The 12585-nt window shown below is 39.2% G+C and overlaps 1 protein-coding gene across 2 annotated transcripts in view; it reads left to right on the top strand.

The window, feature by feature from the left end:
- The first annotated feature begins 261 nt into the window (after nt 1-261).
- Fktn (fukutin) overlaps nt 262-12585 on the top strand; it is a 61132-nt gene continuing 48808 nt past the window's right edge. The window contains exon 1 of one of the 2 annotated variants that reach the window (XM_013513225.1): nt 262-565. The gene's annotated coding sequence lies outside the window, so the exon portion shown is untranslated. The remainder of the gene's footprint in view (nt 566-12585) is intronic. The other variant, XM_005382776.2, reaches the window with a different exon arrangement.

Genomic DNA, 12585 nt, shown 5'->3' with positions numbered 1-12585 from the left:
TAAAGGCTCTCGCTGCCTCGCGGCGCTGCCGCGTTACCTACGCAGCAGGTGGAAGGGATCTCGCTGTGGCTAGGTTTCTAAAGCTAGGAACTTGCTAAAGCTCAGCAAGCGTCCGCGGCCAGACTGCGACAGGAGCGCGAGACGAAGCAAGACCAGGTTTACCACGGAGACCTTCAGACACCACACCGGCCGCACTTGACGGCCCCTTTTGCGGCGGTTGCCGTGAGTGCCGTAGAGCGAGCTGCGCCGGGGCTGCGGAGTGACGTAACGTGCCCGGTGTGGCGCAGGGTTGGTGGGCGTGGGCGGGCGCCTTCGGGCCCTTTTAGCCGGTTGCTTGGTTCCTTCCCGGGGCGGCTCCTAGCCTCTGGGCTCTTGGCTTCCCCTCGGCGGGCAGGAGACCGAGGCCGGACGCAGGCTGAGCGCGCTCCCGGCTCGGTGCTCTTCAGAGTCGGTCCCGAGCATCCTGCGGTCCACGTTCTTTCGGCCGGTTCTTTCGCGCTCCCTGGAGTTGTCAGCAGGTACAGTTCCCGCTTCGAGACAGGTTCACTTTTGGAGAGTGATCGAGGTACGTATCTAGAAGCCGGGAGAGCGGGGTGGGGGGAGTGGGGTGAAAGTCGACTTAGAATTTGCAAGGGGGTCCCCGGAGAGAGCATTTCAGGTTGTGGGATCCACGTTTGCAGAAGTGCGGAAGCGGGAGAGGAACCGCAGGTTTGGGCAGCTGTGCATGCACGTTAGTGTCGTGGCTGGGAGAATGAAGTCAGGAGGAAGGGAAGGCGGGAGTGTGACGGAAGCTCACGCTGGGTCCCAGCTGGCGAAGCCTGCGCCGACTGGACCCGCGCGGGAGTGAGAGGTTCCGCGTGCAGCGCGGAGCTGTGACGGCGCTCCCCGCCGCCGGTGCTGAGGGGTGAACCCACGGTCTTCGCCCTGAGCTGCATCTCCAGTCTTTCTATTTCGAATTTTGACTGAGTCACCAGGTTGCCTGTTTTGGTCTTGAACTTGCGGTTCTCCTTCCTCCTGCCTGTGCGGCTATTCCCAGCTGTCAGAATTGTGGCGAGAGGTAGTTTGATTGTCCGTCTCTCTTGATGCTCCTCCCTGCGTTCAGCTTTCATTTCATTTGGAGAAGTATAGACCATTCTTGTGCTCAATGTTAGGGTGGACGCTGCTTGCCGCGCTAAATAAAGTTTCAGGTGCCCTTGGTATCTGCGTTTTGTTTGCATTATCATTGGGAGAATGCCGGGAAAGATCGGGTATGTGTAGGGGTGAGTGTTAGAAACTGCACAGAAGATAAAAGTCTGGAGAACAAGATTCAGACTGCGTCCCTATCACCAATATCTCAAGTAATATTAGGCAAGACACTTTTCTCCTGGACTCAGTTTTCTCCGATCTGGGAGAGGACCTAGATGACATCCGAGAGTCTTTCTACCTTTGAAGATAGCAGATTTCAAACACGCAAAATCAGTCTATGAACAACTACCAAAGTGAGTGCTGGGCAGTACATTAGGAATTGGGAAAAGAGGGAAGCCCAGAAGGAAAGGCTGTGATCGAGTTGGACTCTGAGGAGGAATAGGCTTTGAGTGATTAGGAACCATCTCTGGTTGACCACTGTGAATAAAGATACAAAGTCAGGTATAACACTCATATTTTAGGATCTATTTGTTAGAGGTCTGTTAAGTGCTGGTCAAGGATTTGGGAAGGATGGTGTTGAATGACTAATTAACTCCAATAGGAAGAAAGTACAGTGATCTATAGAGGAAGAAGAAAGAAATGAGAGGAATATCTCAAGGACAGTAACACTGGACTTGATATTTTTGGATCTAGGTGATAGTTTTTTTCTAGTGCTAAGGATTGATCCCAGGTGTATACACACATTTTAGGCAAGTGCTCTACCACTGAGCTGCATCCTTAGCTCTAAGATTTTTTAAATGTTATTTTTATTTTATTATTTTGCATATTTATTTAGTGTTTGCAGTGCTGGCTTTGAGCTTAGGACCTCTGGCATGCTAGGCAAGCGCTCAGCTACATGCCTAGCCCTTAGATAATTTGTATTTTGAGTGTGGGTTTCTAAAAAGTGTATCTAAGTGTTTTTGAAAAAAGTGAGAATTCTGTTGAATTCGAGCAGGTAATACTTGGGTTGAGAGTAAAGTGATTTGCATTATACCTCTGGTGTTGCCAATAACTAGGCACTTGACTGTCATTTAATTCTAGATCCTATTCGTTGTGAAGTGATGTTGGGCCAGGCAGTTTGTTTTCTAAAACTTGTAAATCTTGAGTGTGTAAGAATGGAGACCTACCTATTTCTGGAGGAGGAAAGAGAGACAGTTGATGGGAAATAAAATAGTTAATTTTGAGCATTAAATTTGAGATATAGGCAATAAAATTGAAAATATAGACAGAACATAGAGACTGAAATTTAAGTAGTGAATTTTTTTCCCAGACGTGCTAGTTAAAAATCTCCAGAATGGATTTGCTTTGAAGAAGGGAGAGGAACAGAGAGGAACTATAGGATGCACTGTAAGAGTCTAGTATTGAAGAGTGCATCTGGATTTTAGATCTAGGAGTAAGGGTTTATTTTTTATTTTTTTTAATAAGGGTTACTTATAGATTCTAGGGAATCATTGTTATTGGTCTAATATTAAGCTCTCACTTCTGAGAACTCTGGCAGAAATAAACAGCTCATTGTAGATGTAATTTCCACTGCTTCTCTGATTATCCAGAAGTTAAGTACACACATATTTATTTAACAAATGTGTGTTTCAGACACTGCTTGGTAGTAGGGATATATGATGAACAAGGTCAACATTATTTCTTTTGTCCCTGCATATGATGGCCTTAACATCTACATTGATGCTTTTCATATTTGAATGTACACATGAATCACCTGAGGATTCTGTTAAAATATACATTATGAATCTGCAGATTGGAATTGAGGCCTTAAAATTCTGTATTTCTGACAAGCTCCAAAGTGATACTGATGTTGCTGATATAAAGATCATACATTTAAGTGACAAGGTTCTAGATGCTAGTATAGTAAATATTTACTAGTATAGTAAATATGGTAGTTACTAAGCCACTCATGATATATTTTTCTTAAGAAGAGAAAGTTGTGAAAATAATACTCATTATAAAAATATTGAAATGATTTAGAAAAGCTTAAAGAACTGTATTAGACAGCTTTTCTGATAGTAGGAGAAAATCTCTGACACCCACAATTTAAAGGAGGAGAGGTTTATTTGGCTTACAGTTTCAGAGGATTCAGTTCATGGTTTAGCTGGCTCCAGTGTGGGAACATGATGGTAGAAGAGTGTGGCAGAACAAAGATGCTCAGTTCACGGTGGTGGGAAAATACATAAGGGAAAAGTGCCAGAGAGGAAGGAGCCATGGACCAGATATATTGCTCAAGACCATGCCTCTGTGAACTATCAGCCACATACAGAAGTATGCTTTACTAATCCCTTTGATTGCCAAGCTAATCAAGTTGATGACCTCTTAACTATCATATCCCACCTCTTTTCAACTTAACACCTAAACACATCTTTAAACCATACTTAATTCCTAAATAAACACAGTAACAAGTTAATTCCACCTTACGTTATAGCTCATGCATGTAGTCAAAAACAATAATTTTTTCCCTTAAAGTCTCCACAGTTCTAGTACTTCTCAAAATTCCAAGTCAAAATCTCCTCGGAGACTCAAGGCAAACTCTTAAAAGTGAACCTCTGTACAATTTAAAAACACAAGTTACTTAATCCCAGTATAAAAGGTTACAAGGTAAATATTCCCATTCTAAAAGAAAGTAATTGGGAGATAAAAGAGAAAAGGACCAAAAGCCAGTAGGGCAGACGCTGAGTCCTCTAGCTCTGTGTACAGCATCTGGGGCACATGGTGGTAAAATGTGAATTCCAGAGGGCTTGTGTGGCTTCACCCTTATGGTCTTGTTTGTTGTAGACCACATGGCTGGCTCTACTCATGGCCTGCAGCTTTACTCAGCAGATGTTAATGGCTTCTCCAACTTCTTGGGGCATCCACTATACATTTGGCTTCATTCCCACAGCTTCTCACATTGCCTTCTTAGGGGCTCCCTTCTTAAATTCCCAGGCCTGTCATGACCCTACAACTCTTACATTCTTTATGCTGGTAAAACTAAAATGTGGGCAACACCAGTATCTGGTGCCAGCTTGAGCAATAGCTAGGCCCCACTGGACCACAGCTGCAATGGCTTTTGAGTGCGTGGATGGTTGTTCACAGCGAATGAATCCTGTGAAAGCAGTTCCCTGGGCTGCCTTTCTCCAGTAAGGGGACTCTATTCTCAAATGAAAGGTTGATACTTTTGCACACTTGAGCCTTTTGCGTGGAGTCTTCACTGATTTCTGAGATTTCCTCAAGGCATCTTGTTCCTATACAAAGTATTTAGTTTCTTTTTAATGGTAGAAAAATCTCTTCAGCCATAATGCCCTTGGCCCCAACTTTACACATAGTTTCTTTTGGGCCAGATATGTTTTTAAAATTCTTTCTGCTTAAAAAAAAAAAAATTCTTTCTGCTTTTTGCTCCCACTAATAATCTGGCTACAAGCATCCAGCAGTACTCATGCTACAGTGTGAATGTTGGGCTGCTTTGAAATTTCCTATGCCAGATCAATTAGTCCACCACCCTTAATCTGTCTCCTGCAAAGTCTTAGAACATTGATAAAATGCAGACAAATATTTTGTCAGAGTGTAACATGCATAGCCTGTCTTTGAAATTTTGCAACAGAATCCTTGTTCCTTACTGAGACCTCATGAGCCTAACTCTTACAATCCACATTGCTTTGGGCATCTGATCAGATTTCTGGTCAGAGTCATGCTTTGATCTCTCTAGACTTTAGTAGCCTCCATCTCCCAACCTTTCTACACTTCTGCAATCCAATTCCAATGGATTCTAAAGTAAATGGACAGATAGTCACTATAGTGACTACTCATGATACCTATTTTCTATATTAACTTTCCCATCACTGAGGCACAATACTTGGCACCCACAACTCAAAGGAGATGTTTCATTTGGCTCAGGCAGTTCAGACCATGGTTAGCTGGCTGCAAAGCAGACACATCCCGGTGGAAGGCTTTACTGGAAGTGTGTAGCAAAGCAAAGATGCTAAGTTTAGAGCAGCTGAGAAACAGCAGGGGAATAGTACCTCTAGGTCTTTGATCTAATCCTGTGATGTTAGTACAGGGTGAGAGATAGAGCTCTAATTTCAGTTTTCTACATGGGGATATTCAGTTTTTCCAGCACTATTTGTTAAAGAGGAGGTCTTTTCTTCAAATGTATGTTTTTGGCCTTTTTGTCAAATCTCAGATATCTATAGGTACATGAGTTTATATCTGTCTTCTGTCTTGTTACATTGGTATATATGTCTGTTTTTGTACAAGTGCCATGATGTTTGGTTCGGTTTTTTGAGACAGGGTCTTGCTATGTAGCTCAGGCTGAACTGACTGTGTAGCCCAGGCAGGCCTTGAACTTGCAGCAGTCCTCCTGCCTCGGCCTCCAAGTGCTAAGATTATATGCATGTGCCACCATGCCTGGCCATCCATGATGTTTTTGTTCCTATAGCTTTACAGTATAATTTGAAATTCAGTATATTGATGCCCCCAGCATTCTTCTTTTACTTCCTTTCTCATCCACTTTCTCTTATGTAGGTCTTTCATTTCAGTCACTTTTTCCAAAACCCCTTCACACCCTAGACATTCACAAAGGAGTCAGTGTGTATTTGATTTTTCTGGAGGATTCACAAAGGAGTCAGTGTGTATTTGATTTTTCTGGAGGATCAGATGGACAGACTGCATTTTTATCTTGTATTTCCCAGCGTGTTGGTGTAGAAGTTGTATTCCAAAGGACTGAGAAATGAATGAAGCAGGTTGTGGCGGTGCACACCTACAATCACAATGAATCAGGAGACTGAGGCAGGAACATAGCAAGTTTGAGGCCAGCTTTACCAATTTAATGAGACCCTGTCTCTCAATAAATACACGCATGCATTCATACAGAAGGTCTGGGGATGTGCTTCAGTGTTAAAGTGCTTTCCAAGCATGTGTGAGGCTGTGGATTCAGTGTCTAGTACCATCAAAAAGAAATGAATGGTGAATTAAAAATTAGAAAGTGAATAAATGGTGAGCAAGTAAAAACTTAATCTTTTGCAGGCTGATCTTTACTTCCAGGCTACGGACACTCTTACAGAAGTTAACAGTGAAAGAAAAGGAAATGAACACTGAACCGTTGTATTTAGGAAAGACTGATAGGCAGCTGTGGGACTGGGCCTGTTTTTGTTTCTCAAAATAGCTGAAAATGTTGTTTTGGTTTTGGGGTTTTTTTTTGTCTTTTGGTCTTATCTCTGAATATATCTTCAGAATCATTTTCTCCTCATGATGCCTGCTTTTTTAGCCTTCTAAACACCCCTTTGCCTAATTGCATTACCCTCTATGGTTTAGCTTCTTGTTTAATTTTGCAGTTCAGGATATACAGCGTGTCAGTTCTGTCTGATTCATACCACCTATGCCTCCTTATCACTCCCTGCCATCTCTGAATAAGTTGTATCTGCCAGCATTGCAGGCACCAGGCTAGCGCATATCATTTTATGAACCTAAGTCAGATGTCAGGACAGGCCATTCTTGTCTGAGAGGCCCTGACAGCGAGTTGATACGAGGCAGGAATGGGAGAAGTGGATTATAAAAGTCAGGTAGTTAGACATTCTTTCAAACATACCCCTCTTCAGGCAATTGTCAGAAGAGTTGGGGCAGAGTGGAGTGTCAGAGTAAACCATATGCCAAGGTCTTCCATGTCAGTACCTTAGAAGAACAACTGATAATATGTATGGGGAAGTAGGCTGTTGAATGAACATACAGGGCTGCTCTTGGCTGTACAAAGAACGTGAAATTCTAGAATATTTCAGCCTGTACATTTTTTTCATCATATTTATGTTATGACTTTTATCTATATCTGTTTTTTTCTGACCATTTTCATGTCTTGACATATAATAAACTGGTAATAAAAAAAAGGAAGGAAGAATAAAAGTATGTGTTTATTCTTGACTGTAGGTGACCAGTCTTGGGTTGTAGCTGCCCCAGGCCCAAAGAAGGAGGAGATTGATAACTCTGACATTCATAGTCCGTTTGTGGCTCAGTTGGGAACAAGATCAGCCCATTTATTTCTTCTTTTCCAAATCTCAATTTCTGCACTAGATACATACTATTTCCACATCATCTAAGCACAATTCTATGTTGTAATATACAGTATTACACTAACAGCATATTTGTGTTAGAATTTTAAGATACTTGCATTGCTTAAACCTCTTTTTTTTTTTTTGGTTTTTCTCCGGTACCAGGAACCGAACTCACGACCTTGCGCTTGCCAGGCAGGCGCTTTTGCCGCTGAGCTAAATCCCCAGCCCCTTTTTTTGCTTAAATAAGTTCCCTTACTATCCCCGTCTTTTTTCTGCAAACATTACCATCTTTTTTTCCTCTTTTCCACTTAGTTTATTCTCCACAATACTTTTTGTCTTATTTTCTATTAGACATGTTATACTATGTTATAAATTTTAAGAAGCTAAAATTTACTTGAGCATAAGAAAATGAATTACACTCTCTGGTATTTTTGCTATGATAGCAAAAATGCTATATATAAAAAGAAATAATATTTTTGTTTGGGTTCCCATTTTGTATTTAAATATTTATAGTTTGGGAATTGGAACCAGGTGTTGGCTTTAAACTCAAAAAATCATTTATTTGATATTTATATTCTGTTTTATTATAAAAATCTCTGCAGGACAGAGGGCTTTTGTTTGATAGTTTTAATGCTCTTGAGCATTGTGCAATTTATTTTATTATAATTAGCATATTTCCTATTACTTGATATTAGTTTAGTCCATTTTAGGCTAGTAGAAGAATGATTCATATACACTAATAACTGTTATTCAAAATAGGAAGTGATTATGCCTTAAAGTTAGTTGGCCCTCTTTATGCTTCCATAGTGACCTGTACTTAATCCTTCGTAGCAGTTACACTGTATTATTATTGCCTGTAGTTTATCTCTGATTTAATCTACACAAACTAGACTTTTTAGGGGGGAAGGTGTATTGGGGATTGAGCCCAGGGCCTCACAGTGAACAACATCCTAACCTTTCTGTTTTTTTGTTTTTTTAATTTTTTTATAGTGAGACAGCATCTTGCAAACTTGCCCAGACTGGACTTGAACTTTCAGTTCCCCTTGTCGCAGCCTCTGTAGTAGCTGGGATTACAGCTATGTGCCACCACACCTGGTTCAGACTAGTGGTTCTTAACAGACATGGTAGTGATAAGGAATGGAGCTTATGCCTTTTAGAAAACCTTCCCATCCTCTTTTTTGGGTATATCATATATGCTACCATCACTGTTGCTGTTCTTCTTTGGCAAGCTCCCAGATTTGTCTAAACGCTTAGAAAATGGGGAACTGTATCTTATTTATCATTTTATCTCCAATGCTTAGCTTGTTTTCTTTTTTTTTGCCTCTGTGCCTAGTAACTACACAATAGGTATTTACTTCCTGTAGTAAAATGAAAAATTTAGAAGTGAGAGAGATGATTTTTGACTTTTGGAAGAGCATTGAAGACTTCATTTAAACAGTCACTTAAAAGGAGATATGAATAACTGGTTTTATGGAAGTAGATAAAAACATTTCAGACAAGAAAGACAAATGAGCAAAAGCAGAGTCAGGAAAGCATGGGACATATTTCGGAAGACGTGGGCAAAAACCATAATTAGATGTATAAAGTGGGAGAAAGCCTACTAAGTTAGCCTGTGTTCAAATTGGGAATACCCTGTATACCATTGTATGGAATTTGAACTTCGTATGTAAGTGGTGAGGAACCATTGGAAATTGGCATAACTTCATTCACCTGTCAGCAACTTAAAGAGAAAATAGAGACAGAGATGTCAATGAAAATTAGGACATTAGGTGCAATTGAAGTCTAAATTAGGGTGACAGTGATGAAGAAGTTAATGACAGATATTTTAAAAGTAATAACAAGTCTTGGCCACTCTTTTTTAAAGTGTCACATTAGTCATTTTTAAGTGGTTACATTATATTCCTAATGAAGAGATGGTGCTAGTAAAAAGAACTTTTTTTTTTTTGGTCTTTTTGAGACAGCATCTCTCTATGTAGTTCAGGCTGGGCTTGAGCTCACTTTGTAGTGCAGGCTGGTCTCACACTTGTAACTATCCTCCTGCTTCAGCCTCCCAATTACTGGGATTACAGGTGTGCGCCACCACACCCAGCTAAGAACATTTTGACAAGCTGGTATTCTTTCTTTGCAGTTCATGTGCCTGAGCACTTGCAGTGCAAAAATAGTGAAGTAAAATTAATTGGATATCATCTTCAAAAAGTTTCTGATAATGTATTTTAGAGGTTTATTTCATATAAGAATTGCAAACTAGAGATATGCTCCAAGAACAACAAGATGTTATTTTGGACTGTATATCTGTAGCGGCTTATATAGGCCTTTCCCATTTAATATTTGGGCTTAGAAGAGGCCGAGTGATGGCACAGTCTGAATGCCACTTTAGATTTCCCTAGGAGCCAATGTACAGTTCATTAATGTACTCCTATTTAATACGAGTGCATGAAATCCTATGAGCTGTCCTTATCGACTATTTAATACTATTTTAGCTGGTTTTAGCTGACTGCAAAAACTAATACCATCATTTGTGTTGATATATGATGCTCGTCTTCACAGATTTGGGAGAGACAGTCATGATTTATTTAATTATCTGAATATATATTATCTATAGATCATGTAGATACTTTATGTCACTGTTGATATCATTTCTTCTGGGTAGTGTTGACCTTCTATAATTTCTTACAGTATTTGCTTATATCGGCTCTAGCTCTGTAAGTTCATGGCATTTGAATTGTTTTCTGATTTTAAGATGGCAGAGTAAAGAAATTGTGCCCTCTTTTACCTGAAAATACCCTGAAATAACATGGAAAACGAGAGACAGGTGTAAAGAATCTTTTCTGAGAGAGTGCTGTAACCTCAAATAAATATTTGAGAAATGGCTCCCAAAGATACACAGAAAGAGGTTAAAGAGAATCCTCTTAGAAGGAGATCTTAGATAAAACTAGTAGAGCAAAGAAGGGCAGATCTGTTCTCAGTGAGATTAGGATACCTAAGAAGTCAGTGGGAGCTTCCTTGAATTGGCTGGTGACATGACCTAGCAAGAAAGAGAGAGACTGAGATCTCACAGACATTATCTTTGGAGATAACACACTCTTGCTGAGGCAAAACGGTCAGAAATTTTGAGTGCCCCTTTGCTATCTGCCTGCTTCTGACATCTGGAAGAAGTAATATTTAAATATTTTCTCTCACTTGTTCTCACACACATTCTTTCTCATGTACACATATGTACAAAGCATTCTTTCAGAAAGAGCTTTCTTATATAGCAGAGAATTGCCTTCTACTCTAGAACACACCCTTTTTTTTTCCTTGCACAGTACTCATGCAAATAACTGATCAGGGAGAGCTCATTCAAGATAAATAGTAATAAAAAGAAAGTGAGCACAGTATACAAACACACTACAAGAACAATGGAGAAAAGAAACAGGGAAGAGTAAGTGACAGTGAAACCATAAAACACTGTTGGCCTAAAAACAATTATATCTTTAAAATAAAAGACAAAGTTAATTGGTTCGATGCTAGGAAGAAGTAATAAGACAACAGTATACGATGACTCATAGTCTGGCAGAGTTCAGGAAAAAAGAGACAAAATGAGAGAAACAAAGGCAATGTTGGAGGCAGAAAAGAAAATTGGCAAGGTTGAAAACTCAGTAAAATATGATAGGCTTCAGTAAAGTGTGATGACAGGCTTTTTATAAGTTGAGCAAAGTGAAATATGAAAGACAGTAAAATGGATTATTGTAGTTTGGGAAATAGAGAATGCAGTGTTCTAAAACAAAAATACTCAAATGTGTTTCTTAAGAAAATTTTCCACTGTGGAAATCAGTGTGAAGAGTCCTCAAAAACCTAAGATTAAAGGTTCTGTTCAACCCAGCTATTCCCCTTCTGAGTATTTTCCCAGAAGAAGTGAAAACATCACACCACAGCAGTATATGTGCACCCATGTTCATAGCAGCACAATTTGTAATAGCTAAATCTTGGAAACAATCCAAATGCCCATCAACTGAGGAATGGATAAAAAAAATGTATTTGTATATGATGGAGTGTTACTCAGCTATGAAGAAAGATAAACTCAAGGCTTTTATAGGTAAATGGATGCAACTTGAGACCATACTCATAAGTGAAATAAATCAGACTCACATGTGTGAACACTGTATTGTCTCCGTAGTGTAAGAAACTGAAAGAGTGAAGAAGATCCGAAAAGTACAATAGATACAGTGAAAAGGAAAGAAACTGCTCAAAAGGAGAGAACAACTGAGATGGGGGAAAGGAGAAAAAAAGGAAGGATAAAAAGATATGTATATATACACAAGATAGCTAAGATAATTGTATTACTAATTTCTGTTAGTTCATTGAAAGGACCAGTTAGTCCTTATATTGTTAGATCAATTTTGCATGCCTGTATCTGGTAATCTGAGCAACTGCTTTGAAGATAACAATATGCAATATAATAACCATTGTGAATTTCCTATCACCTTGTTTTGAAATTCTGTATCATTTTTATTGTTTTTTTCTCTCTTTAAAATAAAAAATAAAAAAAGAAAATTTTCCTCAAGAAAAATCTTTATTTTATGGATCAAAAGGACGTACAAAGGTTAAGGAAAATAATATATAGTCATCAACATCGACAAATCTAATTTAACAAAATTAGATTGGATTTCATAGGTAAAGAATGTTTGCATCCTTTCCTCATCCCACTAAAAAGATCACATTACCAATAGGTGAGGATGGAGAATAAGATCCTGCCAATGGAGTATTTCACATTACAGGACAATGGTACAAAGCTTGTAAGTTACCAGGTAAAATAAAATGTGACCTAGAAACTACACAGTTACTTAACAACTATTTTTGAACAGTGCAAAAACTCAAGGTAAGTAGTACCCTTAAGTTCTTTTTGATAAACTGCAAAAAGGTAAATACCAAATGAACAGAGAAAATACAGCAATAGGATTATCTGGGAACATTGTAGGAAAATCTGAGATTTATAGTTATGAAGCAGAACGGTTGCAAAGTAGATGTAGCTATTAAAAGTTAGGATTAAAATAGGAAAGAAGGCAGAAAGTATAAATTTGCCAATTTCTTATAGCTGGAAAGCAAAATACATTTGTAAAGCTGGACATCACATAGTAAAGGTGTTAGAATGTTTGAAGGAATAAAAGTAAACAATAGAAACCCTAAATACATTTAACCAAAATCAAGTATTAGACATATGTTTAGCATGCAGGAGGCCCTGGGTTCAAACCCCAGCAGCACCTCTAATCAAAAATTGGATAGGAGAATGGAAGAAGTAGTACTACCAAGTTAAATATTTTAACCCTAAAAACAATAATCAGAGATGGGACCTAAGATGAAAAAAAGAAAAATGTTCATCATGGCATTCTTTACACTTTCAAAAAGCTGAAAACAA

Source organism: Chinchilla lanigera, unplaced genomic scaffold (genome assembly GCF_000276665.1).
Source record: "Chinchilla lanigera isolate Chin_1 unplaced genomic scaffold, ChiLan1.0 scaffold00018, whole genome shotgun sequence".
NCBI lineage: Eukaryota > Metazoa > Chordata > Mammalia > Rodentia > Chinchillidae > Chinchilla > Chinchilla lanigera.
The sequence above is the reverse complement of the archived record's forward strand: the minus strand, read 5'-3'. Positions and strand labels throughout refer to the sequence as shown.